This window comes from Schistocerca cancellata, chromosome 3 (assembly GCF_023864275.1).
Source record: "Schistocerca cancellata isolate TAMUIC-IGC-003103 chromosome 3, iqSchCanc2.1, whole genome shotgun sequence".
Lineage (NCBI taxonomy): Eukaryota > Metazoa > Arthropoda > Insecta > Orthoptera > Acrididae > Schistocerca > Schistocerca cancellata.
In genome coordinates, this window is record NC_064628.1 from 148,968,528 (window position 1) to 148,984,292 (window position 15,765).

Sequence of the window (15,765 nt, forward strand, 5' to 3'; positions counted from 1 at the left end):
TACCAAGTTTAGCTGCCGTACAATAATTACATCACACACTAGACCTTCGTGATTCGCTGAACTTTAATTATAACGACCGGGTAGTTCCAGAATAACACGTGATTTTCAAGGACAACGAAGTTTTCCTGGGCAGTCAGATGGCAGTCTTCCGCAACTAATTCTCCGAAAGTCTTCCGTCATTAGATAAGATTTTGCACATTGAAAGATGGATGTGTAGAGATTGACCAGCAGCAAGTTGCATGATACTTCGATGAGACAACTGAAAGTTTTAGACTACCCCTCGCACTTGAAACATTGCACTTCCTCACCGCCGGCTTTTTTGCCAAATCCAAATGACCCATTTTTCGTGCAGTGTCTGGTTGACACCTAATCTAGCGTGTCACTCCGCCGGCCTGACCTCTCACTGGTTGTACTGCCACGGCTGGTGGAAGATTCCCGCTGTCCAGTGTGTAGGTGCGCGGTGGCCAGTAATGGCTGAGATGTGACGCCGGAAGCGCGGCTGATGGGCCGTCACACGGCGCCATACATGGGCCACGCGCTGGCAGGCAATCCCTCACGGCTCCACGCGCTCGCCCTCCGCCGGGGATTAAACGCGAACGCCCGCCGGAATTGCGTTTCTGCATAACACCCCGTGTATGCCAGCATCTGCCGGGCTATAGCACGACCCTCGCTCTTTGATTCCTCCCCAGAGATGGCGAAGCGGCACGAGAGAAGCATATTGTGCGCACCGCATGTTTCTCGTGCAACAGCGGTTGTTCCTATCACACTGCCTCTTTTCAGTACCTTCAATGGTATCACCCATCCCATCTTTCTCTTTTGCGTTTGTCTCTCTGGATCTGCAATTACACTTTTTTGATCCATCCATCACACTGCCTAATCAACATCCCAGTGCCTTTCATTATCGCGTTCGTTTCCTTCTACATCTACATCTACCTGAAACTCTGCAAATCACATCTAAGTGCCTGGCGGAGGGTTCATCAAACCACCTTCACAATAATTGTCTATTATTCCAATCTCGAACAGCGTGTGGAAGAAACGAACACCTATTTCTTTCCGTACGAGCTCTGATTTCCCTCTTTTTATTATGACGATCGTTTCTCCCTATGTAGCTAGGCTCAACAAAATAGTTTCGCATATTGCGGAGAAACTAGGTGATTGAAATTTCGTGAGATGATTCCGCCGCACCGAAAAACGCATTTGTTTTAATGATGTCCACCCCGTATCCCGTGTCATGGCTGTGACACTCTCTCCCCTATTTCGGAATAATACAAAATGTGCTGCTCTTCTTTGAACTTTCTCGATGTACTCCGTTATTCCTATCTGGTAGGGATCCCACACCGCGCATCAGTACTCCAAATAAAGACGGACAAGGACATATGATGAACAAAAGTTCATCACATGTCAGTATACTCATATCTCCTTCAATGAAATGTCGTTGTTTTCTAAGAACAAAAAAAGTTTGTTTACCATACCGCTTGAAATATGGAATTTTAGATGTTATGCATAAGGTTGAGCCCAGTAGAGCGATATAATGCTGGAATATAATACTGGATTTTTTCACTATTTAGTGTCAAAATATTTCTCTTTTTTTGTCGGCTCTTTTTCTTTTAATAGTTTTTGTGAAACATTTGAGGTGCAGATATAACATTATTAAGTGATTCGCTGACATATTCAGTGGAAGCAGGACGCGATTTTCTATACTTGAGAGGCTAATATATCCTCTTAGAACACTTTATTGCCTAGATCGAAGGTTTTGTTACACTATAAGCAGTTTCAGCCAGTCCAATGGCCATCTTAAAATCTGTAAAAGGTTACGAGGAAATACGGGTCAGTACATTTTATCCAAACAAAAATGGTGTAATACAATTCAGTAGAACGTATAACCTATACCGTAATATCTATGTTGTTAAGTAACTAATCGCATGTTTGTGCGTAACACGTAAAAACATACGGAACTGATTCGAAGTCATCATTAACATTACACCATTGTGCTATATGTAAATTACTTACCCATAATCATAGAACATGCAACATATTGTTGTATAGAGTGTTGAGCATTTACACATAGTGCAAAAAATGCTGCAAAATTCCATGTGTATTATAACCTTACACTGTTTTACATAATAACTTTATTTAGTTTTAACGGAACATGCAGTGAAGTAGTTTCGCATGTTAGATGTGTCATATTGTACAATAGATGGTGACATTAGCTGCGACTTAAGGTCTAAATGATCCGCGGCAGATAGTTTGCCTGTTTCAGCCAGCAGGACAACTCAACTGGTTTCCATGCCTTACCGTAATTCTTTTGGGTATTATGTACATCATGTACATTATGTACATATGTACACTCCTGGAAATGGAAAAAAGAACACATTGACACCGGTGTGTCAGACCCACACATACTTGCTCCGGACACTGCGAGAGGGCTGTACAAGCAATGATCACACGCACGGCACAGCGGACACACCAGGAACCGCGGTGTTGGCCGTCGAATGGCGCTAGCTGCGCAGAATTTGTGCACCGCCGCCGTCAGTGTCAGCCAGTTTGCCGTGGCATACGGAGCTCCATCGCAGTCTTTAACACTGGTAGCATGCCGCGACAGCGTGGACGTGAACCGCATGTGCAGTTGACGGACTTTGAGCGAGGGCGTATAGTGGGCATGCGGGAGGCCGGGTGGACGTACCGCCGAATTGCTCAACACGTGGGGCGTGAGGTCTCCACAGTACATCGATGTTGTCGCCAGTGGTCGGCGGAAGGTGCACGTGCCCGTCGACCTGGGACCGGACCGCAGCGACGCACGGATGCACGCCAAGACCGTAGGATCCTACGCAGTGCCGTAGGGGACCGCACCGCCACTTCCCAGCAAATTAGGGACACTGTTGCTCCTGGGGTATCGGCGAGGACCATTCGCAACCGTCTCCATGAAGCTGGGCTACGGTCCCGCACACCGTTAGGCCGTCTTCCGCTCACGCCCCAACATCGTGCAGCCCGCCTCCAGTGGTGTCGCGACAGGCGTGAATGGAGGGACGAATGGAGACGTGTCGTCTTCACCAATGAGAGTCGCTTCTGCCTTGGTGCCAATGATGGTCGTATGCGTGTTTGGCGCCGTGCAGGTGAGCGCCACAATCAGGACTGCATACGACCGAGGCACACAGGGCCAACACCCGGCATCATGGTGTGGGGAGCGATCTCCTACACTCGCCGTACACCACAGGTGATCGTCGAGGGGACACTGATTAGTGCACGGTACATCCAAACCGTCATCGAACCCATCGTTCTACCATTCCTAGACCGGCAAGGGAACTTGCTGTTCCAACAGGACAATGCACGTCCGCATGTATCCCGTGCCACCCAACGTGCTCTAGAAGGTGTAAGTCAACTACCCTGGCCAGCAAGATCTCCGGATCTGTCCCCCATTGAGCATGTTTGGGACTGGATGAAGCGTCGTCTCACGCGGTCTGCACGTCCAGCACGAACGCTGGTCCAACTGAGGCGCCAGGTGGAAATGGCATGGCAAGCCGTTCCACAGGACTACAATCAGCATCTCTACGATCGTCTCCACGGGAGAATAGCAGCCTGCATTGCTGCGAAAGGTGGATATACACTGTACTAGTGCCGACATTGTGCATGCTCTGTTGCCTGTGTCTATGTGCCTGTGGTTCTGTCAGTGTCATCATATGATGTATCTGACCCCAGGAATGTGTCAATAAAGTTTCCCCTTCCTGGGACAATGAATTCACGGTGTTCTTATTTCAATTTCCAGGAGTGTATTATGTACATCATACACACTTCATTACATCATCTGATAGTGCTCAGTACTCTATACAACAACATGTTGCAAGTTAAGTGATTATGGGCAGGTAATGTACATACACTGATGTGACAAAAGTTATGAGATAGCTCCTAATGTCGGTCGGAGCTCCTTTTGCCCAGCCTAGTGCGGCAGCGCGACTTGGCATGGACTCCACCGGTGCAAGATGTTGTACTCTAACTGACTTCTCTATCATGCCCATAAATGTTCAATGAGATGTATGTTGGGCCATCTGGATGGCCATGTCATTCCCTCGAAATGTCCAGAATGTTCTTCAAACCAAAAGCGAACAGTTGTAGTCTCGCAAAATGACATCGTCATTTCGTAACACGAAGTTCATAAAAAGCTGCAAATGGTCTCCAGGTAGCCGAACATAACCATTTCCAGTCAACGATCAGTTCACTTGGGCTTCAGGACCAAGTGCATTCCATATAAACGCAGCCCACACCCTTAAGAAGCCACCAACAGCTTGCAGATTTCCTTGTTCATAACTTGTGTCCCTGGCTTCTTGGTGTCTGCACCTCACTCGAATCCTGCCATCAGCTGTTTCGAAGTGAAACCGGGTCTTATCTGCCCAGGCCACGGTTTTGCAGTCGTCTCGAATCCAATCGGTATGGTAACGAGCCCAGGAGACGTAGGCAGTAACGTGCTGTTAGCAAAGACAATCACGTCGGTCCTCTGCTGCGATAGCCCATTAACGCCAAATTCCGTCGCGCTGTCCTAGCGTATACGTTCGTGGTACGTCTGATATTGATTTCTGCTGTTATTTCACGCAGTGTAGCTTATCCGTTAGTACTGATAACTCTACGCAAACCCCGCTGCTCTTGCTCGTTAAGTGAAGGCCATCGGCCGCAGAATTGTCCTTGGTGAAAAGTAATGCCTGAAATTTCGTATTCTCTGCTCATTCTTGACACTGTGGATCCCGGATAATTGAATTTCCTAACGATTTCCGAAAAGGAATATCCCATGCGTGTAGCTCCGACTGCCGTTCTGCGTTCAAAGTCTGTTAATTCCCGTCGTGCGGCCATAATCACGTTGGAAGCCTTTTCGCGTAAATCACCTGAGTACAAAAGACAGCTCCGCCAATGCACTGCCTTTTGAGGCCTAGTGTACGCGTTACTACCGCCATCTGTAAACGTGCATATCGCTATTTCATGACTTTTGTCGCCTCAGTGTGTAGCACAATGGTGTAATGAAAATGATGACTTCGTATTGTACACAAACATGCAGTTACTTACTTAACAGCATCGATATCACCATATAGATTATATACTGTACTTAGTGGTACTACAACATTGTTGGTTTTTTAAGATGCATTGGCCTGTATTTCGCTGTAAACATTTACAGATTTGAAGATGGGTACTGAACTGGCCAAAATTGGTTATCTACGTAAACAATGTTGCGATCGAGGCAATAAAATATTCTAAAAGGGGACTGGATTCTTAACTCTTTATATTTGCTTTTTATACTGTTTTTCTTAGCAATTTTCCCACATCATCTCGATAACTTTTCCGTATAGTTTCGCTTCATTCAGCCTCTTATACAAGATGAACTCGAATTCAATCAACGGGGTACTTGAGAAACGAACTGGATAAGAACTCGGGAATGAAATATCAACCAGAGCCGCTACACAGCATTGAAGTTTTATGAATTAACACCTGTTGTTAGGCCACTGCTTCAGCACCAAACTAGTGTTTATAAGTTGACATGTCGCAAGTCAAACTCTAAATTGTTGGCTTGACAGCACGCAGGACGTTAGATGGCTTCTAAAGCGTCCATACCTGTCACAACTATGCCTTAGAAACGGAAAAGCTCACTATCGGCAGCCTTAGGTCTTCACTCTCGGATTACTCATTTGAACTTCGTCATTCTGCCATGCCGATATTGCCTGCAGAGCAGGCTGATCCCGCAGGGCAGCCGAGATGTACGGCAATACCAGCCCTTTTCACCCCCACTCCTGTCAGCTCCAATAGATTACTCAGGTGCATAAGATAGCGAATTAATATTGCATTGCTAACCAGTTTTGCCGTAAGTTTAAATTTTCGAGTCTCTAGTTTATTCGGAATTTAGTTTACTGTCAGCTGCAAAATTTGTGCTGAAAATACAGAGAGACAAGAAAGTGACCTAATAAAAACGTGATTAAAGAGGCAACTTCGTGATTCGACGACCCACAGTACTTGCCTCTATTCAGATACTGTCCAGTTTCTGTGATGTGTTGCCCACTGAAGATGTGTAGCCCTAGATTCCGCCGTGAGCAAGTGCCGTTTTGACTAATGGTCGTTTGCGACATAATCGTTTCGTGCAGTGCCCTTTAAAATCGCTCGGAAACCAATTCAGTTGCACCTGCATGCATTGACAGCATCAGTTCTTGTTGCATCGAAAGTAACTACCCTTGATAAGGCGCCACACTCTCCTCCATTTGCTGCCGGCTAGGAATTTGTGAAGACCACTGCTCATATCCTGCTTTATTTTGTTGCGAGTGGTACGGTGTACCGTGTAAAGTATGCATCAGTCCATACCGATAGACTGACAGATCAGGCAACATCACTCACAGTGTTGTCATGGCCATGCCCTAACACGGTAGCTTCTTTCCGCTCTTCGGTCAAGTCACCATGTCGGCCCACGTTTGCATGCCGAATCCATATAAATGACTGGCACACATGTACAATTTAGTGTCACAACTTAAGTCAGCGTTGTAAAGTCACATGACGTCGTGGTCTACAACATGTACGGCGTTCCAAAGCTCTTTCAGGGGTGACAAACATTTTCACTGGTCACTAATGAAAATACTGAGACCCTCGGAATAATGTCTGACGAATTGTACCTTTTTTATTTTCTTTTATTTCATTTCACCTGGCTGATTTGATGCGGCCCCCCACGAATTTCTCTCCTTTGCAACCTCTTCATCTCAGAGTAGCACTTGCATATCAATCTCTGTCTTCCTCCACAATTTCTGTACTCTACGGCTACCTCTAATACCATGGAAGCTATTTCCCGATGTCTCAACAGATGTCCTACTATCCTGTCCCTTCTTCTTGCCAGTCTTTCGCATACATTCCTTTCCTCCCCGACACTCCGGAAAGCTTCCTCGTTCCTTAGCTTATCAGCCTCCCGAATTTTCAACATTCGTCTGTAGCACAACATCTCAAATGTTTCGATGGCCTTCTTTTCCGGTTTTCTCACAGTCCATGTTTCACTGCGATACGATTCTGTGTTCCAAACATACATTATCATAAATTTCTTCCTAAAACTGAGGTCTGTATTTGATAGTGGTACATTTCTCTTGGCCAGGAAAGCCCTTTTTGCCAGTGCTAGTCGGCCTTTTATGTCCTCCTTGCTTCGTCCGTCTTGGGTTATAGCGCTGCCCGGGAAGCAGAATCCCTTAACTTAAATTATTTTGTGACCATCAATCCTGATGTTAAGTTTCCCGGCGTTCTCATTTTTGCTGCTTATCATTACTCCTTCATTATAAGTAATTAATGCTAGAAGAAATGATATACAGTAGGAACTTGCTAAGCTATTCTCAGCCTGTTTGTAAATAAAGACAGTTCCCAGAATCTGAAATATTTCTGTAATTGTTGCACTCCACAGGAAAGGACACCGACAAGACATAAAAAGACTGTGGACTTTTCAGCCGACTACCGTTACACACATTAAATTCACTGAAGTTATCTCCAAGCATATGAAGAGTTACTGAATTTTAATCCGCGAAAGAAACAAGCTTCAGAAGTAAATTTAGTACAGTGATTAATGTGTAAGTCGTGTACAGAATTGTATAGCCGAGTAATGGTATCATTTGTTGGATTTGTGTTTGGTACCTTTTAGGACAGCTTGACTCTTCATCATAAAAACTACATTGGCAGCCTCTGAGACACAAGTTATTGGCCAGCAATTGCTGATATACTTAACAGTACACAGTGTTGGTGAAAACTGTGAATATACCGTGAGAGAAGCATCCTTGAACATAAATGCAGATGCCGGCGAAGCCTGCAGGTGGCGCTATTGTACACAAATAAAAAAAAGTTTTGCATCACCTCGGTTCCGAGAGTTCCAGAACCTGTACAGAAAATTGGTATAGAGACCAACATTAACATCATTTCCGCCCTTTTTATTGCTCATGAAAAGCACACATTGCATGTTGTACCACCATACAGCGAGATCTTCAAAGGTCGTGGTCCAGACTGCTGTACACACCGGTACCTCTAATACCCAGTAGCACGTCCTCTTACATTGATGCATGCCTGTATTCGTCTGGCATACTATCCACAAGTTCATAAAGGCACTGTTGGTCCAGATTGTCTCACTCCTCAACGGCTATTCGGCGTAGATCCCTTGGAGTGGTTGGTGGGTCACATCGTCCGTAAACAGCCCTTTTCAGTCTATCCCAGGCATGGTCGATAGAGTTCATGTCTGGAGAACATGCTGGCCACTTTAAACGAGCGATGTCGCTGTCCTGAAGGAGGTCATTCACAAGACGCGCACGATGGGGGCGTGAATTGTCGTCCACGAAGACGAATGCCTCGCCAATATGCTGCCGATATGGCTGCACTATCGGTCGGAGGATGGCAGTCACACATCATACAGCCTTAACGGAGCTTTCCATGACCACCAGCCGCGTATGTTGGCCCCACATAATGCCACCCCAAAACATCGGGGAACCTCCAACTTGATGAACTCGCAGGACAGTGTGTCTAAGGCGTTCAGCCTGACCAGATTGCCTCCAAAACACGTCTCCAACGATTGTCTAGTTGAAGGCATATGCGACACTCATCGGTGAAGAGAACGTGATGCCAATCCTGAGCGGTCCATTCGGCATGTTGTTGGACCCATCCGTTACGCGCTGCATGGTGTCGCGGTTGCAAAGATGGACGTTGGGAGTGAAGTTGCGCATCATGCAGCCTATTGCGTACAGTTTGAGTCGTAACACGACGTCCTGTGGCTGCACGAAAAGCATTATTCAACATTGTGGCGTTGCTGTCAGGGTACCTCCGAGCCATTATCCATAGGTAGCGGTCATCGAATGCAGTAGCAGCCCTTGGGCGCCAGAGCGAGGCATGTTATCGAAAGTACCTGTCTCTCTGTATCTCCTCCACGTCCAAACAGCATCGCTTTGGTGCACTCCGAGACGCCTGGACGCTTGCCTTGTTGAGACCCTTCCTGGCACAAAGTAACAATGCGGACGCATTCGAACCCCGGTATTGACCGTCTAGGCATGGTTGAACTACAGACGACACGAACCGTGTACCTCCTTCCTGGTGGAATGACTGGAACTGATCGGCTGTCAGACCCGCTGTCTAATGGGCGCTGCTCATGCATGGTTGTTTTTACATCTTTGGGTGGGTTTAGTGACATCTCTGAACAGTCAAAGGGACTGTGTCTGTGATACAATATTCACAGTCAACGTCTATCTTCACGAATTCGGGGAATCGGGGTGTTGCAAAACTTTTTTGATATGTGTCTTTCCCGTTATTCTCGTAGTCCTGCCAAGTATGTTTCAAGACATCACAGTAATATTCATCACACTTTACTTCCGGAACACTCAAGAGGTGACTTGTGAATCACAGAGTGATTTATTGATAAAATTTTGAGAACGCACGTTTCGAGTAGAGTCGAACAACATATTAATTTATACCATATAGGAGGGTAAAGTTCTCGGAACGGAACAGAAAAAAAAATACTTACATAATGGAAACTTTTTTTATTTTTCGTTGTAGCCTGCTTGTAGATTAGTGAACTTGGTCTAACGATGTTCCAGTGTCTTAAACCCATCTCGAAAATGGGTTTCCTCCATGCCTGCAAAATAGTTGTCAACTCCGACTATTTCTTCGTTTGAAGTGAATCTTCGTCCACGAAGAAAAATTTTATGTTTTGGGAAGAGATGGAAGTCTGACGGAGCCGTATCAGATGAATAAGGCAGGTGTGGCAACAATTCATACCTTAGTTTGAGTAATTTTGCCATGACGACGGCACATGTGTGCGAGCGCGCATTGTCTTGATGGAAGTTGACTTTCTTCCTTGCTAAGCCTGGCCTTTTTTTGCGGATCTTTTGTTGCAATTGTCCAAGAGGTTAACATAGTATTCTCCGGTAATTGTTGGCCCAGTTGGAAGATAATCTACAAACAGAATCACCTTCGCATAACAGAACACTGATGCCACGACCTTTCTCGCCGAAGGAATTGTCGCTGCTTTCTTTGGTGGCGGGGAATCGGCATGTTTCCACCGCTTTGACTGTTGTTATGTCTCTGGGATATAGTAGTGCAAGCAAGTTTCGTCTGTGGTCTCAAACCGACGCAAAAAATCTTGTTCGTTTCTCCTAAAACTGGCCAAACATTGTTTCGATATGTCTATTCTTATGCGTTTTTGATCCAACGTCAAGAGTCTAGACACACGTCTTGCTGATAATTTCTTTCATATCTAATTCTTCAGTTAAAATGTGATACACCCTTTCAGATGACATCTGACAAGCGTAAGTAATTTGAGGCACTTTCAATCGGCGATCCTCCATGACCGTTTTATGCACTTTTGCAACTATTTCTCGAATAGCGACACATCTTGGCCGACCACTGCGCGAATCATCATCTAAGCTCTCCCGGCCAAATTTTAATTCATTTGTCCACTTGGCAACAGTTGAATAAGAAGGAGTATGGTGCCCCAGTGTATTCTGGAAATCCGCGTGAATGTCCTTTGCTTTTATTCCTTTCATTACGAAGTACTTAATTGCTGGTCGAATCTCGATTGTTTCCACCTTCGCAAATCACTACGTGGGAACGACAACAGAATCACGTCACCACCACAGCTCTCTTCCCAGAGCACTGACGTGGCACGTGTTCATAGACAACAGTTTAATGAATATCACGTGAACAGCTCGTTGCTCTAGCGCTGACCTCTCGAGGTGATTCCGAGAACTTCTCAAACCACCCTCATACATCTCGCTTGTTGACTATGGTGGCAAAATCAGATGAACTGGAATTCTTACACAGTAGTTCTTCACGTTCATCTCTCCATGACCGGAAAAGAAATAGGGTGACAAGTGTATGATTCCGCAAGTACCCTCCACCATACATTATAAAGTGGCTTGTGGGAAACTGATATAAGTATTTCACTTTATTTGTAAGTAATGACGGTGAGTTCAAGGCTTTTTGTTTTCAGTTTTTTTTTACAAGTGTGTAGACCGATTAACGTCACTCACATGGTCTGACGTAATCTCTATAATTATACATCGCGCAGCCCAAACCGGGAAGGACAGGCACTTGAAATTTGGAGAGGGCTTTGACCTTATACTGTAGGCACCGTTCAAGAGGTATTTCTTCGATATTCTGTATGGGGGTGAAACAGGGGATGAAAGGCTTTCTTTAATACGTCACTGTTCAGGCAGTTTCGGACCTATAATTATGATAATCGGTATTTGGTTTCTTGGTTAGGAAAAATTAGGTGTTCCAGAATTTATGGAAATTCATTCTCTAAGAGGGTAAAATAATGGGTGAAACTTACATCTGTGAAAATTCATGTTTGACTTCTCGGTTAGAAATGAAGACCTATGTGTTAAGGGATGAAAGTTTCTATGGAAATATCACCACAAGAACTCAAAAGGAAGTATAAACAAAATCCTCCGACTCCAGCTTTCTGCTGAGAAGTACATTCGGAATAGATCATGCTTCTGTGGCTTCAACTAGCGTGAAAAGTTTTGAGGGTGCTGCAATTGGAGAACTAAATCAAAGAAAGCTGTTTAACATTCACCATGAGAAATCGGCTTTGTCAGAACTGTGCAGACAAAAAATGGACCTTTATACATTAAATTTTCAGTAGGCGTAAAATATGTTTATAAATTTTTTTGTATTTACTGTACAAACTATTCATTACCGATGAGAAAATAGACCCCACGTTTAAATGACATTCCATTGACAGGAATATCAGTTTGAAATAACCAGGTACAGCGTTTCAAGATTGTTAAAACGCCATATGCTTAAGAATATACAAAGTCAATTAAATTTTTAAAAAACGTGAAAATGTTGTACGAAGAACTGCTTTATTAAATTTCAGTACCCTGTCTGCAGTTTAGTTTGCGTAGACTGAGTATGCTGTTTGCACAATGTGTAGACTTACACATAAGCATTGGTGTAACAACATACAAATTCTATTTAAAAAAGAAAAGAAATTTTGCAGACCACACAGTTTATGTGAGCGAAGCGGCGGGCGCTAAGCTAGTCCGAAATATAAATTAAAATATGTATAATTTACTCTAACAAGAACATAAGATTTTCTTTTGAGATCTTCATTAAAAATGTAGTAATTCATTAGGGCTGATGTTAATCGTACATAGGACTGTTTTTCCACATTCGTTTTCTTTGGTGCGCTTTACTCTGTAAGAACATGAGACAGCTCTGCGCAGCACGCGTCTGCCAGCGAGGTACGACGCTGAGCAGTCGCCCTTTAACCCAAGCGGCGCTAACACCGTAAGTCTCGCAACACACCCGGCGCGCCGCCAAAATTAGGGCCACGAAGAGATACTGCGGTACTGAGACAGACCGCGCAGCAAACAGGGACGGGAGCCGCTCCAGCCGCAGAGACATACGTGTAGCTGCACCACCATGAGCTACGCCCACAGTGCTCAAGCTGCTGCATACAATATACAGTGTGCAGCAGCGCACGGGTGTCTGAACGCTGCCGGCACACCGCGTAGTGCTGCCCTTAGTCATATGGGGCAGAAGCACCTCAGCCGGCCGTTGTGGCTGAGCGGTTCTAGGCGCTTCAGTCTGGAACCGCTCGACCGCTACGGTCGCAGGTTCGAATCCTGTCCTGGGCATGGATGATTGCGGTGTTCTTAGGTTAGTTTGGTATAAATAGTTCTGAGTTGTAGGGGACTGATGACCTCAGTCCCATAGTACTCAGAGCCATTTGAACAATTTAGAAGCACCTCCTGTACTATACTTGAGTCAGTATGGTATGAGTCACGTGCGAGGCTTACAAATATGCACATTGCACAAAATATTGGTGACACCCAGAAGACTTCATGTTAATACCATATAACACGGCCTCTATCCTCGATAACTACATTTATATGTACATAAGTACTCCTCAAGCCACCGTAAGGTACGTGGCGGAGGGTACCCTGTACCACCACTTGTCATTTACTCTCCTGTTCCACTCTCAAGTAGAGCGAAGGAAAAATGACTGTCTATACGCCTCCGTATGAGCCCTAATTTCTCTTATCTTCGTTGCCCTTACGCGCGATTTTTGTTGGCGGCAGCAGAATCGTTCGGCAGTCCCCTTCAAATGTCGGTTCTCTAAATTTCATCAATAATGTTTCCCGAAGGGAACGCCGCCTTCCCTCCAGGGATTCCCATTTGAGTTCCCGAAGCACCTCCTTAACACGTTTTGCTCTAACATACCGGTAACAAATGTAGCAGCCCTGCTCTGGATTGCTTCGATGTGTTCCTTCAATCCGACCTTGTACGGATCCCGAACACTTGAGCAGTACTCAAGAATAGGTCGCACCAGCGTCCTATATGCCGTCTCCTTTACAGGTGAGCCACTCTTTCTTAAAATTCTCCCAATAAACCGAAGTCGACCGTTTGCCTTCCCTACCACAGTTTTCACATGCTCGTTCCACCTCATATCGCTTTGCAACGCTACGCCCAGAAATTTATACGACACTAGTAATATTGTATCTGAACATTACTGGTTTGTTCTTCCTGCTCATGCGGATGAACTTATATTTTTCCACATTTAAGGCTAGCTGTCATTCATCACACCAACTGCGAATTTTGTGTAAGTCGTCTTGCATCTTCCTACAGTCACACAACTTCGTCCGCTTACCGTACACCGCTGCACCATCAGCAAACAACCGAAGACTTCTGCCCACCCTTTTCGCCAAATCATTTATGTATATGGAGAAGTACAGCGGTCCTATCTAAAACGGCTTCGGTTCAGCGAGAAAGTGACTCCGTAAGTTTCTGCTACATGTGAGTTCAGTAGGGTAGTTAATGATAAAAAAATGGAATATTTTTAGGATACTTCTCGAAGACATGAACTGGTCTACAGTGATCACGACATGAATGGAGAATACAACATATTTACTAATGGAAGCCACTCATTGTTGATTAGAACCTGTATAGCTACCAAATTGTGGGGATGTTGATAGATAAAGCGAGACGCCAGTTATGCTTTTAACATGCCTTTTGGTTGTCCCATTGATCCGTTGCAAATGGACCGCCGAAAAGTCAGGAAACACACTCAGATGCGGTAATGAAAATTGTCACACAGGGAAATAGTGATATGGAAATGTGTAGCCCTAGCAGAGAAGCTGTTGGTTTCCACGCAATACTAGAGAACAGGTAGTAACACTGGGTTATCTAACTAATCAAATCAAAGATTGCTACAATTTAACCCCAGTTCGTTACAATATTGTCTATTAGCACATAATATTTCCAGTTAACAGATACACGAACATGAACTCAGACAGACTGACAGCATAGAGAACACGAAAACCAACATTTACAAAAATTCAACAAATCTGAATAACGATTGAATGTTTTGGTAAAGTTCACATGGGACAGGCGAATGGAATAACAATCAGCGAACAAGTCATCTACGAAGATGTGAAATATGTAAGTAGAAACTTTTACACCCAAGATCGTTAATTATAATTTTAGTCTTGACTGGTTGTATCCAGCTACACGTTGCCGTGGCTCAGTGTGGTTAAATGGAAAAACAAAGAAAACAGAAAGCACACCTTTCTAATATGAGGGGTGTTCAATAAGTAATGCAATACACTTTTTTCTGAAAGCAGTTTGTTTTCACTCATGATTCCAAAGCACCATGTTATTCCCCATTCTTTTGGCTGTAAAACCCTATTTCTCAACATAATCCCCGTTCAATGCGAGGGCTTTACGTTACCTTTCCGGGAGGGCCTGTACGCCCTCATGGTACCACTCTACTGGTCGAAGCCGGAGCCAACGTCTTGTCGTATCTGTAACGTCCACATCATCCACGTACAGCTTCCCGCCTGAATCCTCCATTGGCCCAAACATGTGGGTGTCGGAAGGTGCTAGGTCGGGGCTGTAGAGTGAAGAGGAAGGACGGTCCAGTGAAGTTTTGTGAGGTTAACTCGGGTGCGCAGAATTAGATGAGGCCTTGTGTTGTCATGGAGAAGGAGAAATTCTGCTGAAGTCGTTTCTTCAATGTCCTGATGGTAGCACAGCTGCGTGCGGCCGGCCAGCACGCGGGAGAGTTGACAGGTTTGCGCGGCCTTGTTGCGATGATGTCAGACGCCTCGCCCAACGAGTCACCGTGCTTTCACTGTCATGTCTGCGTAGACATTCTGATAGCGCCTATGAATATCTGCCAAAAGAAACTCAGTGACAGCTTTCTCCTTGGAACCCACCTCCGTTACAGACGCTAATTTGAGGGCTACATGTAGCTTCGCCACCTACCGAACTTCATGAAACAATAGTGGCTGGAGCAGGAATACTCCACGACGTACCACAACAAATTCTGCATTTTTAACCGAAGTTAGCCGAGAAAAGAAATGTGTTGCTTTACTTAGTGAACCACCTCGCTAGCTTCTGTGCCGGCATTTGGCATATTAGTGGCCGATAATGGAGTGATTATCTGAAACACGGCAAAGCTTCGCAGCAGCTAAAATTGTATTTGTGTTGGATATACATCATAACTCCTACCTCCCCCCCCCCCCCCTCTCTCTGCCGACCTGCTATTCCCTCCTTTTTTTTGTCATATCCTCCTCATCACGTCCTCCCCCTCTCTCTATCCACCTCCTCCTCCCCTCTCTACTGCCTTACCGCCCCTCCTTCTTACCCTCACTATGACCTTGAACCTTGTTTATTGTTATTGCAAACGAAACCTTGGTTGGAGCCTGAAGTTTCTTAAAAAGAACGGGTAAATCGGTTAGTCTTATTGGTACATTGGGGTATGAGAGAGACCTCTGCAGCTGCTGG